The sequence below is a fragment of the Polypterus senegalus genome, chromosome 16 (genome assembly GCF_016835505.1).
Source record: "Polypterus senegalus isolate Bchr_013 chromosome 16, ASM1683550v1, whole genome shotgun sequence".
Taxonomy (NCBI): domain Eukaryota; kingdom Metazoa; phylum Chordata; class Cladistia; order Polypteriformes; family Polypteridae; genus Polypterus; species Polypterus senegalus.
Genome location: NC_053169.1, coordinates 28,832,187 through 28,857,460, shown reverse-complemented (window position 1 = coordinate 28,857,460; position 25,274 = coordinate 28,832,187). Strand labels below are relative to the sequence as shown.

Below are 25,274 nucleotides of genomic sequence, written 5' to 3'. Positions count from 1 at the left end.
GGGGATGTATTGCTTCTGTTCTTTGTAACCTTTTTTTTAATAATATGAAATACAAAGGTCCATGTTGAAAGCCTGCATTCTTGCTCCTTGACACCATGTTCCAGAATCCTTATGTTGGACAAAATGGAGAGAACAGAGGAAGGCATCACACACTGTACGGCATTTGTGAGAAGGATGAAGAAAGACTTCTTGTAAAGGAACAAGCATAATAGAAGCAAGGAATAGGCATAAAACACAAACTTGGTGGGATAATTAATAACTTTATTGCCTGTCAACATTTTATTCACTTAAACAAAATAACATTTTAACAAAGATTTGACCCCACTGTTTCTTTCACATTTCTAAGACATAATGATAGCTAATATGACTGCTGTCTCTGCTTCCTCTAAACTCTTTTGCCTAAGATAAATACAGTATATAGATAAACAGATAGATATATATTTAGTAATCTCTTAAAGCAAATTTTGTTTCTTATATATTATAATGAAGGTGGTAATAAAAAAAACATTATCAAAGAATAAAATTCCAGTTAAACAGTGACTCCTCTGCAGTGTGCAGCTTAAGCTAACTAAACATGTTCTTCCTGCCCTTTAGAAAAATGAATTGTCCAAGGCTCACTTCAGGGATTGAGGCAAATGATAATCGCCCCAGCTTGAAATGTTCAAGAACGCTTGTTTTGGATTAATCCACAAGCTATTTCTGTATCCCAGCAGCTTCCCTATTGTGACATGGTTATCACCAACACTGCTGAGAATATCTATCAGTAGAAAGCAATTCTTGTTGTTTGCATCCTAAGACATTTTCTGAACTGAAAAAGGAGAATTACTGTTTTAGCCAAGCACATTACACCAAAAACAAAGAACAAATACAGTATGTGCTTTGGTGAACAATTCTCACTTACTCTGCAGATGGCAACTGAAAAACAATTAGCGCAGTGGGGTCCATTCCAAAAATGTGCAGGTCTCTGTGATTAGCAACTCTAAATAGGGCTTGTACAGGGTGGGGTATAAAGATCTCCCATATTTTGAAGGGGTATAAAAAATGAACAAAGCTATCTAAAAAAAAGTATATATTTCTGAAAAGTACATAAAAACAGTTTTGTTTTAATGGATTTTAAAAATCATATCAGACAAATGGCAGCCGTCATTGGCAATACATTGCTGAAGATGCACCCGGAGGTTCTCCATCACTCTCCAGGGGCCTCATGTATAAACAGTGCGTACGCACAAAAATGTTGCTTAAGAACGTTTCCACGTTCAAATCGCAATGTATAAAACCTAAACTTGGCGTAAAGCTGCACATATTTCCATAGTACCTCATTCCCTGGTGTATGCAAGTTCTCCGCTCGGTTTTGCAGACTGGTGGCACCCAGCGTCAAAGCAGTGCTACTGTTCCTGTGTGGTTACCCTTTCTTTTTCAGATACACATCCCTGACGCAGCTTTATAAATACACTGAAATTAACCGCATATTGTTTATTAGTTTAATGCATCTGACTGTAATTAACCAGTAAAAATATAATGGTCCACGGAATGGTCAAACTATTCCAAATACCATAGCCGTTTTAGCATTGTTACTCTCACTACACCTTCTTTTGCTTCTTTCAGCTACTCCAGTTAGGGGTTGCCACAGCGGATCATCTTTTTCTATATTACTCTCACTGCACCACTCGGAGCAGCTGATCGGAAAGAGAATTATCGGTATACAACATCACGCACACGCTGCCTCAGCAATGCTTCCTATTTGAACTGCTTCTCACACTGTAAACGCTTCAAAACCTTTCCTATACAGACCTCACAGTTCAGAAAGAGTTTCATCCCAAGAGCTCTAAATGCACTCAATCAGTCCATCAAGTGCTTGTGGTGTTATGGGTCCACAGCTCGTGGAGAAAAGGCCATTGATTTTAAATAAATAATCACCGCACCGAGGCGGCTTCGTGAGGCGTTGTTGTAGCGAGCCGCGGGGCAGTCGTCAATGTGGGCATTTCTCACCGTGTGCACAGGTGAGGAACTGCCCGCATTCGTGATTGCTCCCGTGGCTAATGCTGCAGCTGTGATGGCCCCTCACGTTTTAAAAAGAAGCGCAAGTCGGTTGGGGAGAAAAAGAGAGAGAATCGATCGGAGAGAAAGGAAAGGAGAGGACAGAGGTTACAGGGAGCGTGGAAGCAAGCGGTGCAGGAGAGAGCGGACCGCGCGAGCGTGTGGTGAGCCGCGATCGGCGCTCGTGGGCAGCTGCGAGGAAGCTGGGTGTTGGGCCGACACCCAGGTGTTTGTGTAGATGTCGCTCCCGCTGAGTGATCTGGTAGCGGGAGTGACAAGGTGAAAGCGACGGGCCGCAGAGAGGCCATGGAAAAGGCAGCGGAAGTCGGGAGACTTGGTGATGGAATCCCCAACGTGGGCGACCTGGCCGTTGAGGGTAATCAAGTCTCGGGGACTGGGATGAGTGCCAGACCGAAGCCAGGGATCGGGAGGTCTCCAGTCTCGAGCGTGTGAAGTAGGATGGCAGCTGCAGAGAGCGTCTTGCCTGCTGCGAAGCCCGTACGGGATAAGCAGGTGAGACGCATACAGAAAATAGGCACCGGATTGTGTTAGTGTTTTAAGATTGATTCCATAAGAAGATTTAACCTCTGATTTTAAGGATTGTTTTTTCTATTGAGTTTTAACCCCCACGTGTTCTTTTAATGGATTATTTATTTTATTGAAGATCTGCACTATTTATTTGAACACTGTTTTTGATTTGTGGATTGTTTTAATAAAAGCACTTTTGCACTTTCTACCTTCCCCTTGCTCAGTAATTTGCCTCCATTGACTAGCTCATTCGGCAACATTATCGACGGTGTTGGGTTCAAGTGCTTCCAACATCAAAGGGAGTGTGGAGCCAGAACCCACATCGTCACAGTGCTCCTTATAGAACTGTTTGTACTTATTAGTACAATCACCTCACTGTAAACTTGCAATACAGTTATAATATTGCACAACCTGAGCCACTTTATAAAGCGCGTATTTACATATGATGATATCATTTTTAAGATGAAATGCAGCAAAATATGTTTATTATATTATACAGATAAAACTTTAACTTCTTTTAAATAATCTATATTGTTAATAATTAAAGGGCATGTTGTCGCTACGGTAGCAAGGATCTGGCGCTCCGTTTACGGATTGTTCCTGCCTCGCACTGTATGCTTCACTGGGACTGGCATGAAGCATAGAATAATTAAATATGTACTACGAAGATATTTCAGTGTTCCTTAAACGTTTTGAAGAATCAGCGTTCTAAGCTTACAGATGGCTTAACATCTAATACAGAGCTGATTGTGTGGCGATTCGGTATTTGGAGAAAGAAAAGGAAGGACAGGAATTGGGGATTAGTACGTTTGAAAGAGACAGCACTGCTGCAATAAATTATTTCATCGAAGGTCGCGCCCAATCACTGTGCCACTGTGTTCCCATTTTTAATAACATGCTTTAACTCCTATCATCATGAAAATTATATCAAGTATACATCTCAGTATTTTAATTATTCAGAGAGCTGTAATATAGCAAATGTAATGGATTCTGTGTTCTGTCGGAGAAAGAGAAAGCCCGTTTAAGAATAACGTAGTGATTCACACACATAGAGCACATAGAAGATCAAATATAAAACAAAGCATTTAACATGCTATTTTAGTTATGATGAGATTTAAGAAACTAGTAAATTAAACAATTTTAAGATGATGTTTATGATGTTCTACTTTAATGACGAAATAAACTACATGATTAAAGTGGAAATTTCGAGATTAAAGTTGACATTTCGTGCTTTTTTCCCACTGTGTGCCTATTTTTTTTTTCTCTGTACCCTAATAAGCTTTCATGTGAAACTCAGACAGTGGGCTATGACTCGGCTGTTCACTGCGAATTTGATATCTGACAACTTCTTTTTTATTTCGGGCACTGTGCGAGTTTCTGCGACACACTATGTCACTCAATCAACTTCCTTTTGTTGATTATATCACTGTTTTAACCAACAAATAGTATGTTTTTCCTCGCCTCCACTTGGTATTCGCTGAAATTGTTCTATTTTTCCTCGTGGTTTTGCCATTGTCTTTTCACAGAATGCTGAGCTTAAGGGCTATTTATATTGATTTACATATTCAAAGAGGCGTAATTCTGGGAGGAGTTGGGGCGGGACAGCAGGCGCGTGCACGTGCGTTACTTTTCACACTGACTGGGATTTATATAGTGGAAGAACGTGGAAATTTGTGTACGTACAGATTTATGCATCTGGATTTTTCTGTGCGTATACACATTCCCGCTTTTGTGCTTATGCCATGTTATAGTGCGAGTTCTACGCACGGCGTTATACATGAGGCCCCAGGTCATCTCAGGCAGAATGGAGTTGATTTCCTGTCCGATCCTTTCCTTCAAATCCTCAAGAGATCAAGGACGATGTTTGAAAACCTTTTCCTTTAGGTGTCTCCAAAGAAAAAAGTCACATGGGCTTAAATCTGGTGATCGTGCCGACCACACCACGTCTCCCCATAAAGAGATCAAATGCCCAGGAAATATTTCCCTCAACACTCCACAGCGTTGTGCTGTGTGAGCTGTGGCCCCATCCTGTTGAAACCACACATGTTCTTTCCTAGGTCTGCAAGATGATTTTCTTTTCAGTGTGGACCCAGTTGCCCAAAAGTTAGAAATACACAGCAAAATCGTTTTCCAATCTGGTACAGATGCCTTTCGACCAAGCACGAAGTGTGTAGGGAACACTCTCTGCTTCGCTATCACAGAACAACAAAGCCTCGATGTTCACCAGTCCAACTAATGATGGGTACTGAAAACAGTACACCCTAACCTACCGAATGAGACCTACCCCACCTCTCTACCCTCACTACAGCCTGCACAGTTCTCCCTTGAAATGTCGGAGATCTTTATGCCCCACCCTGTACAAGTCTGAGGGGGAATGTGCCCTATGAAGGACTTGTGCTTTACTCAGGGTATTGGTTGTGTTCCCAGTACTGCTGGAATTGGCACTAGCTTCTCGGCTACCCTGAAATGGAGACTTATGCATATATGGTACATGTACTTATCCAAGATGGCATTCCCATCAGGAAGTAAGCTAATCAGTCGACTCCATGCCAGCAGAAATGTTCCCTGGCTCTTAGACTCGATTCCAGGCAGTGTACTACTGGATTCACTACACAATGCAGCACTGGAACCCTCCTCTTTTCAGGAAGAAAGACATATTGGTCCTTTTCTTCCAGAGGGGTAACACTTGACTGAAAATGATAAAACATTCAAGGCACAATCTATGTGCTAGCTACAATTCACAGGTAAAAGTGAACCTAGCACACAGCCTTTGGGAGGTGGAAAGTAGACAAAGCACCCAATGAGGAGTTTGTAAGCTCAAAATACACAAAGGATGGGCTGAAATTAAATGGCTGGTCTTTTGGTGCAGTGAGACAGTAGTATCGGCCAATGAACCATTGTCCCACTAACAATTTAAGATGCAAAGTTCTTACTTTTTCACATTTACACAAGAAAGCACACAATTTGCTGCTTCAGCTGTATCCAATAACAAGCAGAAATAAAAACACATAAACACAAATAATTTAAAACATGCACAAAAACAAATCTGAAATATTGACATCATATTACAACAAATAACTTTGCTAACTGCTTCTGATGATTCAAGCTTTTACCTAAAACACTTAGATGATAAATATGAAAAAGTACTTTCCTAGAATTTTTATCTCCAATATTCCTTTTTAAAATGTCATATGGCACTGGGAAGAAAGGAATTTATGGAGTGGTTTGCATAGGTCCTTAAAAGGATACGTTTGGTACTTTTCAAGTCAAAGTTATTTCCTGACAAACGTGGTAGAGTATATATGCATTTGGCACAAAAAATTGTGTTCTAAAGTTAAAAGCTTTCTATAAATTATAAAAAGTATATATATTGTGGAGGCGGCCCGGGCGCCGACAGGCAGACATGTTGTTTTCCACCACCACACGTTTATTTACAAATATATACAAGTTAATAAGTCCTCACACAACCCCACAAAGTCCTGGCCAACACACAATTCCTTCTCTTCGGGCCATCTCCTCTCTCTCTTCTCTTGCCTTGTCCTGCTTCCACCCGGCTCCAGCCTCGAATGAAGGGAAACGACCCCTTTTATTTCACCCCGGATGGGCTCCAGGTGTTTCCCGGCACTCCTCCCTGGACACGCCCCAGTGTGGCGGAAGTGCCGGCTGTTCTCCTGGAAGCTCTCCGGGTGTCCCTGCTCCTCTTCCCCAGCACTTCCTGGTGTGGCGGAAGTGCTGAGGTCCAGGGTCCGCAAGGCATTGGGGCACCCCCTGGCGATGACCACGGGTCCCTACAGGGTTGGGCTTCCAAGCCCTCTACCTGTGGCTCCAAAAGCAACCAGGATGGCGGCCCCCACGTGATCCAGGGTGGATGTAGATCCTCTTCCGGTCCCTCAAGGCGTCCCGGCCGGGTTGTTGCCCCTGGCATCCCTGACAATATATATATATATATATATATATATATATATATATATATATATATATACAGTGGAACCTCTAGATATGAGTTTAATTCGTTCCAGCACTGAGCTTGTATAGCAAATTTCTTGTATCTAGAACAAAACTTCCCCATTGAAAATAATGGAAATCCAGTTAATCTGTTCCGCACCCCCAAAAACATCAACATAAAAATCAATTTTCCTAACAAATAATGCTGATAAATAAGTGTGGATACACTTTGTCTGCTGAGCGCCATGTGATCATAACTGAGCTGATGGTTCTTCTCTCTCGTGCGCGCGTCTCTCTCTCTCTCTCTCTCTCTCTCACCTCTTGAGGGTAGAGAAAAGCCAAGCAAAATGACACCTTTTATTGGCTAACTAAAAAGATTACAATATGCAAGCTTTCGAGGCAACTCAGGCCCCTTCTTCAGGCAAAATGTAATCAAAGCTTGCATGTTGTAATCTTTTTAGTTAGCCACTTAAAAGGTGTCATTTTGCTTGGATTTTCTCTACATTCATAATGGCTAACACGGTACAACACCCTAGTACTCCTCTTGAGTGCAATCATCTCCTATTCTCCGTCTGCATGTCCGCAACATTTTTGGATACGCTTATACGGTGAACTGCTACAGCGAAACAATGAAATGACAAGCGCACAAACGCATAGATCCTCACACTACGGGAGAACAAGGAACACTGAGTGAGCTGACGGGCTGGCAGCGTCAGCTTGGGTGAATCCCCGAGTCGAGGCGGATTGGGAAACGCGTCACGCATAACCACAGCCTGGCTCGTGGCTCGTTACGCAAGCCAATGCTCGTATTTAGATCCGAATTTTCCGCTCATACTTTCCTCTTATCTTGAATTTCTCGTATACAGAGGTGATCGTATCTAGAGGTTCCACTATATATATATATATATATATATATATATATATATATATTGCCCACACTGGCACCTTGCACTGCAGTCAATGGGGCACAGAGGAAAAGCTTAAAAACTTGCCTAATATGTCCATTTTTCAAGACAAGATTAAATTGATCCACATCTTGCAATTACACACACATTGTGAAATAATTTACATATGTCTTTTCTGAACAAAAAAAACACTAATATTATAATATTCAGCCATATAAAAAGAAGACCAGCCATGCAAAAAGATCTTTTAATTTACAGAAAGCATTTAACTTTAGAACACAGTTTTGCATGGCAAATGCATAAATACCATGTTTGTGAAGAAACTTCGACTTGAAAATTTCCCCTTCAAGGTGACTCTCCTCCCTGATTTACTGAAGTTAAGTTCTGAGTATAATAAAAGTCTGACATCAGTTGAAATGATTTCCAGTTTCTACAACATGGTCCACTGACTTCTCAAAGTTTACATCACTAAACCATGCAATAACACTGAAAGTGATGTCAGATTGCATCACACTGCAATAAAATTACATGAGGTTCTTCTCTGCTTTAAATAAACTGAGTTTACAGAGGAGAAATAGGGACAGATTGCATTTATAATTTATTATTATAATAGATATTTTTTATTAATATTCCAATTTAATATTCTTGGTGAGTTCCTAAGTATTTGTATTCAGTCACTATTTCCTATTTCCACCTCCCACCCCACAAGAAGGGTCTGAGCTGCCTCGAAAACTTACATATTGCAATCTATCAGTTCGTCAATCTTCTTTTTCTTTCGGCTGCTCCCGTCACGGGTTGCCACAGCAGATCATCTTGTTCCATATCGTCCTGTCCTCTGCATCTTGTTCTGTTACACCCATCACTTGCATGTCCTCTCTTACCATATCCATAAACCTTCCCTTAGGCCTTCCTCTTTTCCTCTTGCCTTGCAGCTCTATCATTAACATACTTTTCCCAATATACCCAGCATCTCTCCTCTAAACATGTCCAAATCAACGCCACCTCGCCTCTCTGACTTTGTAATAAAAGGTGTCATTTTCCACTTCTCATTGCATTCATAGCTAAGATAGTTCTTATTGCACTAATGTACTAAACTGCCCACTTGGTTGAAGTAATGGCTTTCATCCTCTCCAGATACACGTCCTATCAACCTGGTGTCATCAGTTTACTTGATAACTGTTCATTGTTCTGTCTCAGGTCACTAACGCTATGTCCACATCACTACAATTAAATTTTTCGCCTTTTGTCCACTCTGCCCTTAGCATTTGTAAACCCTGAAAACAGAGACTTTTGAAAATGCTCACCAGAGCTGTATGCTTCTGAAAACATTGGGTTGATGTTGAAATGTGGATGGGTGAAAACATAGCCTTTTTGAAAATGTAGCTTCTTAATGGTGCTCTGATTTGTTCATGCTTATAACATAGTCCTTCCCTGATTGGATCCTACTCAATATGATGTCTCGTTCCTTGATTGGTCACCCTTCAAAGACGAAAACCATATTCCAACATAGTGGAAACTGAAGAGTTGCTTTCAATGGCTCTTGTTGTGTTTTGCTTATCAGTATGCATCTAAATTGTGTTTAGTACAGTTTGAATGCTGAATACACATGCAAAAGGCATATAATTTACCTGCCACTACAGTTTTATGATAAATCCCTTGGCCACTGACATTACCACCCCTTCAAAAATTTTTCTGCCGACATGCATGTCCAGTGTAGGCAAACATCCACATCGTACGCGTTTTCAGGTCATTTTAGTGTGGATGGAGATACTTTCATAAACAATTTGAAAATGTTATTGTAGACAGAGATTCTTTTCATTTAAAAAGTGCCATTTTTAAATGCAAATGTAGTAGAGTGGATGTAGCCTAATATAGAGTGTAAATAATAATGGAGACAGAACACAACCTTGAGGAGCCCATTTATTTGAAAGAACATCCTTTGAAAAAATGTCAGTGACTTTAACTCTCCTTAATCCATAAAGTAATAAATGGCGTTAATATTCTTAATGTTCAATTTTTCAGTCAGTACATGCATGGTATTAAATACAGATGAAATATACAGAAACAGTGCTTATCAACAAAAGAGTAGTTTGGATGTACAGTGACCAGCAGAGCATCTTCTACACTTCTCTTTACACAGTAAGCTAATTAGTGGTCATCTTGAAAGGACTTTGTCTCTGACATTAAAATGTTTTTCACCAAATAGCTTTGTAATACGTATTACTTGTAACATTAAATTAATTTAGAGTCATAACAAAAAAATGTACTATAAATTATTAGACTGAATCCATGCTCTTTAGTACAAAAGATATTGTAACCGAGATGCTCTACTCATAATTACAGTAGGCTGCCATGCTTATAATATAATTTAAGGTGAATAAGTGACACTGCAGCACACATGCGGTGCATTGAGTGGCGTAAGTACAGAGTGTCCACCATACTGGGGTGTTGTGAACGTCTCCACACTCTAACCAGACTCCTTCCATGTGTATATACACTGTGTTATATAATAGAGGAACTAATAACCACAAATTTTAAACAGGGAAAAAAAAATAAGTCAGCATCTCTGTTTAGAAATAAAATGTACTATTCAGATCAGTGTTACGGCTTGTGAGTGTAGCGTGGCGTTCTTATGGATTGACATCAGTCTGAACTACATTAAGTTGTAACAGTTAAAGCAGAAAAAATGAAAAGAAGGATTGCTGCTTGAACCTTATCACTGTTACGGTTCACTCTTATCCCGATTAGATTTGGTGTCAGACGAGTGTATAAAGAACAAGAAAAAAATAACCGTGTCAGACACACAGAGACAAACTGAAGAGCAATATTTGCAGCCAAACTGAATTAGCATCAATGCAGTCTGGAAAAGTCAGAAAATAACAGAGCATGACAAGTAGCTGAATAAAGAAACACTTCTGAGAAGAAAGGATAGACATTGTGTGTGCAGAAGAAATGAGGCAATCACAGAGGATGCCTGCCGATACCCAAACAAAACACAGAAATAAGGTTAAGGCTCTGCAATCAGCATAAGACAATGAACTCTCCCACAAACGCAATGATGTGGAAATCTAGGAGAAGGTCTTCTTCAATTGAATAGCAATAACCCTTAACCCAAGAGAGATGCTGTGGAATGACCTCAAGAGAGACGTTCACACCAGGCATCTTAAGAATATGCGGAGTGGAAGCAGTTCTGTAAGGAAGAATAGTCCAAAATTCCTTCTGAACATTGTGCAGGTTTGATTCGCAGCTAGTGGAAGCATTTATTTGAGATGCCACATGAAGTTCAACCAGTTATTAAATCTAAGGGCTCCCACAGATTAGCACAGAATGTTTAATGGGTGCATTCAATAAAAACATAAAGATTACAATTGTTTGTGTGTCATTATCTTAAGCATGTTGTGCTTCTCAATACATGCGACTTAGATGAAGATCAGATCACATTTTATGACCAGTTAATGAAGAAACCCAGGAAATTCCAAAAGATTCACAATTTTTTTCTTGTCATTGTAGATCAGTAGGACAGTATGCTTTCAAGCAATAACTTCTGAAAAGCATAACATACTTGTGATATTTTTGCAGGGATTGCAATAAAGTCCAGCTGACTGGCTGCTGCAAATTGTGTATGCATAAGAGGGTATGGATGTTTTTAGGTGTGTCCCACAATGACAGGCACTCCATGAAGGATTGTTTCCTGCCTTCCTGTTTCCATCCGGACCTAACTATTTCCATGGCATGGAACAATGCCCAAGTCATGCTTGCTAAGGTAGTGGCACAGCTCTGAATGAAAAAGAGCTTATACAGGAAATACAAGAGAATACAAATAAAGCATGTATTGTTTTCATATTCACAGTCAAAGGGAAATACAGAAACACAAGCAAGAGCATGGGAATGCGATCACAAATATACAAGTGCATAGGTTAGTAAGTGTCCAAAGAAGAAAAACAAAGAGACCAAAAATATTAAAACAAATTCAACAACAAAGATAAAAGAATTAACATAAGATGATGAGCACCAAACATCAAAGGTAAATTAACTACACCAAAGTCAAACAGCCTACACTCTTCAATTAGGATAAAACAGGGTTTAGTGTAGCTGCTGCAGCTTTCAGCAGGCTGGGTTCTGATCTTGTGCCTTGTCGTTGTCCATGTGAAGTTTGTTTCTCCTTCTCTTTGCATTAGTCTCACATCACCAAAGACACGTAGGTTGGGTTAACTGGCAATTCCATATTGTCTGTGAGTAATCTCCTACAAATTGCCCCATTGGCCTCTACAGGATTTCTTCCTGTCTTGCACCCAATGCTGTCACGATAGGCTCTGATCACCTGTGACAATGAATTTCAGCGCAAATAAAAAGTATTCACCCATTGGAATTTTTCACATTTTATTGTTATACAACAATTAAACATAGATTTTAATTTGGCTTTTTTGACACTGATCAGCAGGAAGACTCTTTAATGTCCATCCATCCATCATCCAACCCGCTATATCCTAACTACAGGGGGTCTGCTGGAGCCAATCCCAGCCAAAACAGGGTACAAGACAGAAAACAAACCCCGGGCAGGGTGCCAGCCCACCACAGGGCACACACACACCAAACGGACAATTTAGAATCACTAATGCACCTAACCTGCACATCTTTGGACTGTGGGAGGAAACCGGAGCTCGCGGAGGAAACCCATGCAGACACGGGGAGAACATGCAAACTCCACACAGGGAGGACCAAGGAAGCAAACCCGGGTGTCCTAACTGCGAGGCAGCAGTGCTACCCACTGTGCCACCATGCCGCCCAACTCTTTAATGTCAAAGTTAAAATAGATCTCTTCAAAATGGTCCAAATTAAGTTTTCATAAGTGTTCACTTGCTTCAGGTCAGTCTTCAATAGATGAAAATTTGGCAACTATATGTCTACCTGGATAATTAAGATCTTCTCACATCCAAAAGACATAAGTGTTAAATTAACAGTATCAGCCCATGAATACATTAGGAAAATAGATGAAATGGTTGTGAGTCTCCTACAGTATAATTTCGTAAGGCTTGTTGCAAAAACCTTGAGCATTAACAATTGTGGATTCTGTGATACAGTTGGGTGCCACATGCATTGCCTGTGAAAATATTCACCTCCTTGGAAGTTTCACATTTTATTGTTACACAGCATTCGTTCATTTACAGTGGATTTAATTTGGCTCTTTGACACTGATAAATACAATGAACAGATACAAAATTAGTCTAAATTCATTACAAATATAAAACACAAAAATAACTTATGGAACAAGTATTCATTTCCTTCAACTCATTATTTAATAGACGCATGAGTCTGTGTGCTCAAGCCTCTGTCATTCAGCTTTGCACCTCTGGACACAGCCCTTTTTCCCCATTCTTCATTGCCAAACTGCTCAGGCTCTGTCAGGTGTCATGGAGATTGTGAGTGAACAGCCTTTTTCAAGTCCAGTTACAAACTTTAATTGGTATAAGACCTGGACACTGACTTGGCCACTCCAGGGCATTAACACTGCTGTTTTAAGCCATTGGTTATAAGTTTTGGCTTTACGCTGGGTGCCATCATCTTGCTGGGAGCCAAATCTTCAACCAAGGTACAGCTTTCTTGCAGAAGTCATCAGGTTTTCCTTCAGGATATCCTTGTATTTTGCTGCATTCAAGCCTTTTGGGCCCATCTGCAGAGAAGCATTCCTACAGCATGATGCTGCCACCACCAGGCTTCATGATGGGGATGGTGTGTTTATCATGAATGTATTCAAACATGTAATTTATTCTGGTGGCCAAACAGCTCAATTTTGGCCTCATCTGACCATAAACATTCTTCCAGCTGACTTCAGTGTCCTCCATGTGCCATCTGGCAAACTTTAGCCAAAATGTTACATGTGTTTGTTCTCTTTCCTACTCTCCCATAAAGCTGTGAGGCATCCGGCTAACAGTTACTGTCTTCACCACTGTCTTATCCACTGTAGCCTGTAACTCCTTCAGAATGATCAGAGGTCTCCTGTTGGCCTCCTTCAACATTTGTCTTCTTCACAAACACCAGGTAATCATGCAAAGGCCTGCTCTAGGCAAATTTCCAGCTGTCTCATAACCTTTCTATTTCTTAAAGACTGATTTAACTGGACTCCAAGGGATATTCAGCGAGTTGGAAAGTTTCTGGTCTCCATCCCCTGACTTGTGCTTTTCAATCACCTTTTCCTGGAGCTACTTGGGGTGTTCTTTTCTCTTCACTGTATAGATTAGCCCACTATACTGACTAGACCTTCCAGATAAGATGCACTTATATTACAATCAATGGAAACTCCAGAGAGATGTTCTCCATTGAGCTAACTCTGTGACTTCTAAAGCCAATTGCCTGCAACAGTGATGATTTAGGTGAATACTTACAAAATCGAATATTTTGTGTTTTAAATTTGTAATTAATTTAGAGCACTCTGCAGAGATCTCTTTTGACTTTGACATTAAAGAGTCATTTCCTGTTAATCATCCTCAAAAAAGCCCAACTAAATCCACTGTGATTTAATGTTGTATAACAATAAAATATGAAAGTTCCCAAGGCACTGTAGATTAAATGGGTATTAAAATTTTGCATTTTGTTATGATAACATAGGTTTGTATCAGTCAAGAATAATAAAGCCGTTACATCCAGTAACAATAAAACTTATGCAAGTACTTCACTGAGACAATGACAGTCACTTTTTCAGCACTAAGGACAGCTTCAATACCGAATAGCTAGTAAGCTACTCTTTACACGACCCACACATTCACACCTTTTAAATTTTGCTATTCCCAGTTACAATTTTCTTAAGCTTCAAGTCCACTTTCTTTTAGTTGATCCTCCCTTATTACACAGTGTAACTTTAGAGCATTTAAACCATTCTTGTTGGCCCCATCATACTTTTCTTTTAGGGTGATATCAGCTATAATATTACATCCATTCTCTATTTTATAATAGTTGTGTAAGGTTTCTTCTTCCTGTTCAAAAATCCTAAATGTTTTTGACATGAGGAACAATGACACTGCATTATGAAAAAAAATGTCAGGAATTGGACAAATGAATATAAAATACAACAACAACAACATTTATTTATATAGCACATTTTCATACAAAAAATGTAGCTCAAAGTGCTTTACAAAATGAAGAATAGCAAAATAGAAGACACAATAAAAAATAAAAATAAGTCAACATTAATTAACATAGTGGAGCATCATGATGCTTTGAGTAGGTGGTGGTGGCGCAGGCCGCCACCACAAAGAAGCCGGAAAAAGAAACAGAAGAGAGAGTTGGGGTCAGTACGGATTTTAGAGCCACTATGAATAGTTATTATGATGAATTGAAAATACAGAGTATCAATATTAAGTTCAAATAAAATAAAAAAATAAAATAAATAAATAAAAATAAAATACGTGTGTTGCATGCTCTTAATTGACTAAAAATTATTAAGGAAAATTTTCAGAGCAGATGTATCAACTAAAAATACAGCAAGGAAGACAATGCAATTACAAAATCACAAGTAACTACGCAAATTAATGGGAGAGATTAGAAATTGTAATATATGAAAGGTTCAGTGCTACATGAAGGTGTCATTCTAAACTACCCTGAGGTCACTGATCTTGGCTTTGATTTTCCATGAATGGTAACAGACAAATTCCACTATAAATGGAATGGAATGTGTGAATGGAATAGTTTAGGGTTTAAAGTTAATGACAGCTTAAAGACTCAAATACAAGGCATTAATAATGGGGTAAACAACATTTAGTTCAATAATATTAGTAAATATGACAATGCTGTAAATATCTGCACTGTTATTTGTTTATATTAAGTCTCCATCTTCATAAATTGTGCTTTAGGTAAACTGAAATTCTAATTATAAATTATATATAACTCAAATGTAGAACAAAAGTTAAGCATTTGTGCTGAATCCTGTGCAGGGTCATAGGAGAGAGAAGCGTATCATGGCAGCATCATGTGCAGCAGGAGCCTACCCTGGAAAATAGGTGCAAAATATGAGGTTCCTGGGCTTTAATACCCTCCAATTAACCATTTGGGCCTCTGGAAGCCTTAAAATCCAAATTGTAGCAGCCAACATACAGATGTCTATAGTATGGGCAACAACCAGCAAGGACATAAATTTGGTCCTTTGCCAATCCTCCTCAGCAGTGGTTCTTAAACTTTTTTTCTCATGACACAGTTTTGCCTTTTGTGTGTTTTCACAACGCACAATCAACAAGTCTGGGAGGCAATCGCCTGAGGAATTGTTTTCCCCTTGCAAGCAGCAAGCCATGGCAAGGCATCCTGCCTACCATTCACAACACTCTCTCATTCTTTACTATTGTAATTCATGACTCAGCTCAGTTTAGACATCATAGTTAGAACACCACCCATAGTTTAGGAAATATTGTTCCAGATGATCTGAGAAAGATAGCAGAGACGTTTAGTGAAAAAGTATAAATAGGAGCACAACACAGCCATTAGTGATTCCCTTAGTCTCAGGAATATTGAAGAGTGTGACCTTGGATAGGAGAAGTGAAAGAGATTATGGATACTGAGATGCTGTCAGTGTTCGCATTATAGGGAAATATTGCTTTACCCTTAATATGAGCTGCTCCTGGCTTCAGTTCTCTTATCTAACCATAGTCACCTCAGGGTTAGTCTTTGACAGGGTGGAGTGTTGGTGCACAGCATACAGTTGTTCCGCTAGGAAACAAGACAGAGCTTTTGGAAAAGTAGCCAGGAGAACAGACTCAGTTAAAAGCCAAAAAGAGTCAAAACCTGAAAAGTCAGAAAACAGCATTATGAAAGCCAAATCTCAAACCAAGTCAAAAACACTATGACAGGCTGAGACCAGGGAAAATTTCAAGAAAAAGATTCGATTTCAACAAAAGAGCACTTCACAAAATGAGTTTTAGAATCTGCCAACTAGGATACAAAGTGAACATTTCAATGACTCTTTAAACTCATTGCACTATTGACAAAGGTTACGACCGCCAAGGACACAACCCTAACAACACGAGAAGCTCCCTAATGATAAGCGCACCAAAGCGGATGATCATGAAATAAAGAAAATACCAGAGAAAACTGCCAAAAGAAATGTAGCCACTAATCTATAAACTAACTGTAAAATTGGATTCTGGTGTATGAATAAACAAAAAAAAAAAAAAAGTCCAACAATTCATCATACAAAATAATTAAAGAAAACTGCAAATTATAAAAGCATTTACCTTAATCTGCAAAATGAAAGAGCTGTTTTAGCTTTGCACACAGCATTTGTGTCATGAGATGTGTTTTCTCTGCATGATGTTGGTCAGAAGTACAAGGTGGCATGTGTTGGAAATTTGTATCTTTTATTTTTTATATTTTATTTCTTATTCCATATAATGCCATTCATTTTGTTTGTTTTTTTTTGTTTTACAGGACCACTCCGGATTGCTAGGGGCATGTCCTCGGATGTAATCACACCATGCTTATGATGCAACAGGATAAATGTTTGCCTTTTTTGATTCCTAAGAACTTTTTTGAATACTCTGTTTCTTTTGACTCTGTTTCTTGACTGGCATTTTGGTTTGGTTGCTGCGCTTTTTGATCTCCTAGTATTCAAACCTTACTGTCCTTTAGCTATATCAGCACAATAGCATGGCTTTTGTCTGCAGAATGTGTGTCTCACTAGGAGGTGATGTGATTTCTCTGCTTAGGATTTGCATACCCTAACTGATAGCACTCTCCATAGCTAATTTATTCTATATTCAATCACATCAGACTAAGACCATAGTGTTTCACCCATTTCTTATAAGTGACACCAGTCTATCACAGGGCTCGCCCACACACTCATCTTCTTCTTCTTTTGCCTGCTTCCGTTAGGGGTCGCCACAGCGGATCATCTTCTTCAATACTTTTCTGTCCTATGGATCTTGTTCTGTTACACCCATCACCTGGATGTCCCCTCTCACCACATCCATAAACCTTCGCTTAGGCCTTCCTCTTTTCCTTTTCCCTGGCAGCTCTATCCTTAGCATCCTTCTCCCAATATACTCAGCATCTCTCCTCTGCACATGTCCAAACCAACGCAATCTTGCCTCTCTGACTTTGTCTCCCAACCGTCCAACTTGAGCTGACCTTCTAATGTCCTCATTTCTAATCCTATCCATCCTTGTCACACCCAATGCAAATCTTAGCATCTTTAACTCTGACACCTCCGGCTCTGTCTCCTGCTTTCTGGTCAGTGCCACCGTCTCCAACCCATATAACAAAGCTGGTCTCACTACTGTCCTGTAGACCTTCCCTTTCCCTCTTTCTGATACCCGTCTGTCACAAATCACTCCTGACACTCTTCACCCATTCCACCCTGCCTACACTCTCTTTTTCACCTCTCACCCACACACTCATATGGTGCCAAAAAAAAATCATCTATGAACTTGTTTTTGGGATTCTAGATGAAATCTCTATTACTAGAAGAAAATCCTACACAGTCAGGAGAAGAAAGTACAAACTCCAGTATTTATAATTCAGGACACTGAATGTAGTGCTAACCGCCCGCCACCATGTCAATATCAAATTCTTTTTCTAAACCAAAATATTCAATCTGCCTCTTGTACCAATTTAAATAGACAGAGTTGGCATCAGACACATTGGAATTTTTTAATCCATATTTTTAATCAATCTGCTTTCTTCCAAACTCATTTATTCATGAATTCTTAATCCATCTTGAACCAGTTGAGGGGGGTGGACTGCAGTCTGTCCCATCAGCAGTGGGCACAAGACAGAAGTCAACACTGGACAGGACTCCAGTCCATCACAGGGCAGGTTCACTCACACACCAGCAAATTTACAGCAACCAGTAAACCTGCATGTCTTTGAAATTAGGTTGAAAAATCTATACAAATGCAGGAAATTGCACAACAAAAGTGCCAGGGTTGAGATTGATTTGAGCCCAGTTTTCTAAAGCAACGCTCATGGCTTAACACATCCTCAATTTTTCAATGTGAAAAGGAATTCTACTGAAAGCATAATTGTGTTCCAATCACCCAGTTAGTTAATGAATGTGAATTGATCTGTATTTCTTTTTCAGCACTACTTCTATCAGTCCTCTTCTGTATTGTATTGACAGATTGCTAAATCAAACTTTCAGCGGTGGGCTGGCACCCTGCCCGGGGTTTGTTTCCTGGCTTGCTCCCTGTGTTGGCTGGGATTAACACCAGCAGACCCCCGTGACCCTATAGTTAGGATATAGCGGGTTGGATAATGGATGGATAAATCAAACTTTAGGGCACAAAAAGCATGACACACCAAAAATAAAGCTTCATTCCATCTTTTGTATTATTGGATTGTATTTACCTATGTAAAAGCCAATTTCGACATAAGGACTTTTAGCAGTCACATTAATATGTTGCCATATTTAGTGCAAACTAAAGATATTGTTTTCAATATTTATTTAAATTAATTAAAAGCACATGGTGGCACAGGAGTCATTCCTGCTGCTTCACTGTATTCAGATCCCGGGACCATCACCATTATAACCAAGTCTTCTTGTTCTCTTCACTTCTATGTGGGCTTTCTTGGAGGAATCCAGCATTCTTCCACAGTCAGCATATGAAGTTAACCAGAGAGGTGTAAGTACGTCCTAATATGGACTATCATCCCAAGGAATGGCTCAAGCCTTGCACCCAATGCTACATGGCTACGCTCCAGCACCCTACAACGTCCTATGTACAGTGGATTCTTAAAGTTTTCAGGCCACTTCACTTTATTCATGCTGTGTTACATTGCAGCCTTGTGCTAAGCTTATTTGTTCCTCATCAAGTAGTTCTCAATATTCCAAAAAAACACAGCAAAAACAGGATTTTAAGAATTTTATTTTAAAAACTAGTTGTGCTACCTGTCTAAAACTGAAATCTAAGTAATCAACGTAGACCTCAGTGTTAACATTTCCGGTGCACTATGAAATGCGTATGTCTCTGTTATATGCCATTTGGTATGTGATTTGCAAAAGCAGTGTAAATGTTTGTGATGTGCCACCTATTGGAATGACAGAGACATAGCAAGAGGATGTACACACAGACTCCTTTCCCTTTATTAAGATGGATAATAAAACTGAAATATCCCAAGACCCTATGCTATGACAATTCAAATCTGGTTCAGGTGCATCCCATTCTATTGATGCTTCTGCACCTTGTTTGGAGTCCACCTGTAGTAAAGTCAATTGATTATACGGCTAGTAAAGACACACACCTGTCAATATGGGGGTCCCGCATTTGAGAATGTGTATCAGAGCAAAACCCAAGCCGTGAGATGGAAGGAATTACCTACAGAGCTTAGAGACAGGATATTTTTGAGGCACACATCTAATAATAATAATAATAATAATACATTTTATTTATATAGCACCTATGGGGAAAGCTACAAAAATCCCTGCATTTAAGGTTCTCAAGAGTTCAGTGGCCTCCACAATTCTTAAATGGAAGTAGTTTGGAACAACCATGACTAGAGCTAGCCACCTGACCAAAATGAGCAATCATGGGAGAACAGCCTTGGTAAGAGCGGTGACCAAGAATCCTTATGGTCACTCTCACTGAGCTCCACAGAACCTGTGTGAAGATAGGAGAAACTTCCAGAATGACAACCATCACTGCAACACTTCACTGATCAAGGTTTTATGACAGAGTGACCAGAAAGACACTTCTCTTTAGTAAAATACACATGGAATCCGACTTGAAATTTGTAAAATGGCAGCTAAAGGACTTTCAGACTGTGAGAAACAAGATTCTCAGGTCTGATGAAATCAAGATTACCATCATGTTTGGAGGAAATTAGGACCGCTCATCACCAGCATAGCTCCATTTCAACAGCGGAGCTTGGTGGTGGCAGCATCAGGCTGAAATGTTGTGTTTCAGTGGTTGTGACTGAAAGACTAGTCAGGGTTGAGGGAAAGATAAATGGAGCAAAATATGGAGATATCATTAATGAAAACCTGCTCCAGAGTGCTGTGGACCTCAGACTGGGCCAAAGGTTCACCTTCCAGCAAGACAAAACGAAGTAACACAGGAGTGGCTTATGACAACTCTGGAAATGTCCTTGAGTGGCCCAGTCAGAGCCAGGACTTAAAACCCAATTAAACATTTCTGGCGAGACCTGAACACAGAGGTCCACCGACAGCCTCAATTCAACCTGACAGAGCTTGAGGTTCTGCTGGTGGAGTTGAGGTCAGTGCTGATGCCTCTCAGGTCCCTAAGACTCGGTTCAAATCTTGGCCTGGTCAAAGTCTCTTTGAAGTCTATCGATTTTTCATTGAATACTCTAGTTCTCCCATAGGCCATGTCACATTACATAACTTTTTCTGAGATGTTCAGTGGCAGACGTACAGTAACTTAGCCCAACCAGATTCATTCCAATTCCAAAGGTGGTGATAACCAATGAAATGTCACATGGAAGTACAATGCATATATTTCAGTGACAAGAAACATGGGATGCAGCTGTTTTTGGACCACAAACAGAAGAGATGTTATGCATTTTACATACCACGACAGAATGAAAAAGAAAAGTAAAAAAGGCCTGAACTAAGCGAACTCACAGTACTTAGGAAATGTGAAACTGTACTGGAATCTCTTTCTGCACTCATCTAATTTGACATACCCTGCGATTTCTAGTCATGTAATATGACATGCTCAGATGGCGAGAGCAGCAACTTCTGTCACCAAGCTTGACAAGCCCTCCAACTAGAAGATGTGTAACGTGTCAGTCTTCACTCATCCCAAATCTATGCATTTTAGGTTTACATTTGACTATAAATTGGCCCTAAATAAGAGAATTAACATGCACTGTGAGGATCTGTACTGATTTCCAACCTTGTACTCAATACTGCCAGAACAGGCCCTTACGACCTTCAGGCTGAATCAGTGAGTTAAAGAATAGATGTATAGATGGATGAATTAAAAAAAAAAATCCCAGTCTCCTTCTTGTTGATCTCATTATAATCAGGGGAATTTCCAGAAGGTTTAAAGTGGGATGGTCAGATAGGGCCAGTGAATATCATGGGGTAGCATACTTAAGGTCTACAGCACGGGCAAGTTACAAGGTATGATAGTTATTAATATAATCGTAGGATTACATAACAGCAATATTCTATTAAAGAGTTAATTCACTGGCCTATTAAATACATATTTTTCCGATTCCAATTTTTTAATCATCTGCAGTAGCCTACTACTGATAACTATTGTACATCATAATTATAAACTGATAGAGTATGTATCCAATATACAGTATAATTAGGAGTGAATTATGAATTGCAAAATGTTAATGGTCTGGTGTAACTGAAAGGCACCACAAAGTAGATTTCATTTTCAATTTCCGGATAAACCATATCAAACATTTACAGAGGAGTAACTGCAGCATCCTTATATAAAACAGTACTTTAATAAATATACATACTTTTGTGTTACGGACGTCTCCTTGTACCTGATAGTACATATACTGCATTTGCAAGTAACTATACCAAAGTACAGATTGTTTTTAAAGAAAATGTCATCATCATATTGTTGTTTAAGTCAAAGTAATCCATAGATAGACCTGTGCTTTCACTGTCTGGCTGGATGCCTTGCTGCTTACTTCTCAGAGTCAGCAAACCTCTACCAGCAAAAATAGGGGTTTACTGAAATTACAATCATACTTTGATATGCTCATATTTATATTCTCTGTACATCTCCTTGCCAGCCACACACTAACATCCACACACACTATGATGGGAAAAAGGCTCAATACAGCTTTATTTTATTATCTTATGTCTGAAAAAGAGGCTGAATATTTAATTAACGTTAGATACAATGTAATTTATGTAATGTAGGTAAACTTAGCTTGCCATTTGCACTAACTGACTAGCAAAAGCTGGCTAATTAAATTAGTCTTGCGGAACTTACTGTATCTCTTCTGTAGCTGTAGTTAGCATTGTAAGTAGCCACCATTCAGACAAAATCACTTCAGCCCAACTGTCCTCACAGAAGAATCGTCCAACGTCTCCCGCAGCAGCAGCACTTGCAACTCTGTGAAATAAGTAGTGGGGGAGAGCGTGATGCCAAAGGAAAAGTGACTGGTAGTGCCTCAAACGTTTTGCCTCTCTCAGGTTATCAGACTTTTTAAAGGGTACAAACTATAGTGGCCAGTATTTTTTGTAATGGTGGACATGGCCACCATTGATTCAACAAACACAAACACGAGGCATCAGAATAACAAGCCTCTCCTCTGTTTTTGCAGAACAAAACACCTGTTTTTCTTCTTTTCTTACATCATCATTTTTGGAATTTCATACTGTTGTGGTGTGAAATTTTGCATATAAGTCAATAAATATGTATGTCTTTTTTGTAACATAACAACTAATGTCTGTCATTAATAAGAACAGCAATGGTCTGATGGTTAAGACACGAGCCCCCAATGCCCGCCCCCCCAGGACTGAGTTTTTCTAATTTTACGACAGGGTTGGGGGAAGTGCCTCAGTCCATTCTGGCAAGTGATTCTCTGCAGGACTCTCTCAATCAGCCCCCACATGGAGGCCAACTACATAGTTGGCAAGCTTCACCTTAACAAATGGTATTGGTTGCAGGTGTGAAACCATTGTGTGGCACCAGAATTCTATTGGACTAAAGTTGCCTGAAGCCGTTAGGTACCACGACACCCTATTGGCTGTAGGGTATGGACAGAGAATCTATAAATTTTCTTGCTTTACCCTTCCCTCTCTCTCTTACAAACATCACCATGAAGAAGCATCTCTCTGTCACACCATTACCATGAGGAGCACAGCATGCGGCCTGTTCTGAAGAAAGCTGACCAAAAATGATGCCTTAACTAGAGACATTTAAAGTAACTACAGTAACTGTGTGCCACCAGAAACTACACATCAGCATTTATCAGGTTGTATGGTCTCCAGAGTTCACTTGTACTTTGCTTATTTTTATTATTCATGAATATTATCAATAATACATTATTTAAAGTGTAACTTATCTCCTGCTTGTCTTTTACTCTATGTAATTGCTTGAGGTTATAGATGTAGAAGGAAAGGTGAAGAGAAGTTATAAATTACAATACCTTAAAAACAGTGGTAAGTCTATGGGATTTGAGGCATTCTGACAAACGCTACATATTAATAATACAAAAACAGGGAAAGCAGAGTAATATATTACTCTATCAAGACAAAACATATGCATTGTACTTCCAACTTAGCACTCGTTAGTTGTTAACTCTCACACACATATAAGACTGAACCTAAGACAATTAGCAATTCTAGCCTCATCTCATTCACTGCCACCATCTTACCACTGGAGTGTACCTCACTGAATGGAGGAACTACAGACAAACAACCACATTGACGGAATGAATCCCACCAGATACTTTTGGCACTGCTTTCCTTGAGGAGAATGTGAGTGTCAGGATGAGGATTAGCCAGTAAAGGGTAATGTAGTGATGGGCATTTACTTTTACTGATTTGATTCCTTCAAACTGCCTGCTTAAGTTAATCGATTCATGTCATTCATCAAGAATCAAGAATCTGGGGTCTGCTTGAGTAAAGAAAAAAACGAGAATGAGAATGAATCTCACTGCAAATGTATAATTAAATTAAATAATTCATACATAATTACAACATATCTAGTAAATTACTGATATGCACTGTTAAACATTCACAATATGTTCTGTGAACTAGGATATTATGTGATTTAATGTTGCGTGAGCACCATTATATACAGTACTCTGCAAATCTACAAAGAATATTGTATTGTGCCTGTTTTGATTAAATACAACACTACAACCCCACGGTGGGCTATTGCCCTGCCCAGGGATTGTTTCCTGCCTTGCGCCCTGTGTTGGCTGGGATTGGCTCCAGTAGACCCCCGTGACCCTGTAGTTTGGATATAGCGGGTTGGATAATGGATGGATTGACAACACTTCAACACTCTGGAGGTACGTGATAGATAAGATTGGGTGCTGCTGCCTATGAGTTGAAGTATACACTGTTATATGGTAAACTTTTCATTTCTACCTAGGGAAAGTTCACATTAAAATAACTTTAGAAAGTACAGTACTGGCAGCCCAGTTTTTTTGTATACAACAGTCATGAGAACCACATATTGCATGCAGGAAGTTGTTACATTCACTATGTCCGGTTACATCTGCTACGTTCCGTTTTCCGACTGGGATTTCTAAACTCTACTATATTATAACTTTATGGGACCACGGAGATCATGTGCTGTATAGCTATATATATTAAACATGCTAGTAAATCATATAGTCTTGTTTTATAGCACAAAGCATGACAACATAGTTAAAATGTATAATTAAAATAAGACAGCATTTCAGAGAATCACAAGTGCATCAGAATGATGTGCCTCTTTCTCAGGTATTGATTCAGTTCGCGAATCTAATAAAGGTGAATTGCGTGCCTTGCATAACAAAACATTCCTCAGTCCTCCTTAAGTCAGTTCAGGGTCGTAGGGAGCTGAAGCTGTTCCTGGTATCGCTCGGCTCAGACTGGGAGCCAAAGGTGAATGGGTCACCAGGCCATTGCAGGGTCCATTCACGCACACAACCCCAAATAGGGATCATTTAAAATTTCACAACTAACCTGATAGTCACACCTTCAGGATAAACCTATAGTTCTAAGTGACTCTGCTTGAAAATGAACCTTAAGCATGTTTTTCACAGACATTCTGTATCTATTTGAGGTTCAGAAGTATGGAGAGTTCACTGTTGATTTTGCTATTTGTGTTCAACCTATATTTACAATTGCTGAAATTATTGTTTGTTTTGTATATGAGTGCCGCCTTTTCACTAGCACCAGGACACTACTCCCACTTTTGGGGGTTTGGTCTCAGCAGTCATTAGCAG

General features: G+C 39.6%; 1 protein-coding gene across 3 annotated transcripts in view; it reads right to left on the bottom strand.

Annotated features, from left to right (window-relative positions):
- The window catches only part of LOC120516780 (muscarinic acetylcholine receptor M3-like), a 510,502-nt gene that overhangs the window by 438,515 nt on the left and 46,713 nt on the right, over nucleotides 1-25,274 (bottom strand). The window contains exon 1 of one of the 3 annotated variants that reach the window (XM_039738718.1): nucleotides 22,319-22,431. The exons of the other annotated variants lie outside the window; for them this stretch is intronic. The gene's annotated coding sequence lies outside the window, so the exon portion shown is untranslated. Of the gene's footprint in view, nucleotides 1-22,318; nucleotides 22,432-25,274 lie in introns of those variants that run through there. 3 annotated transcript variants of the gene reach the window in all.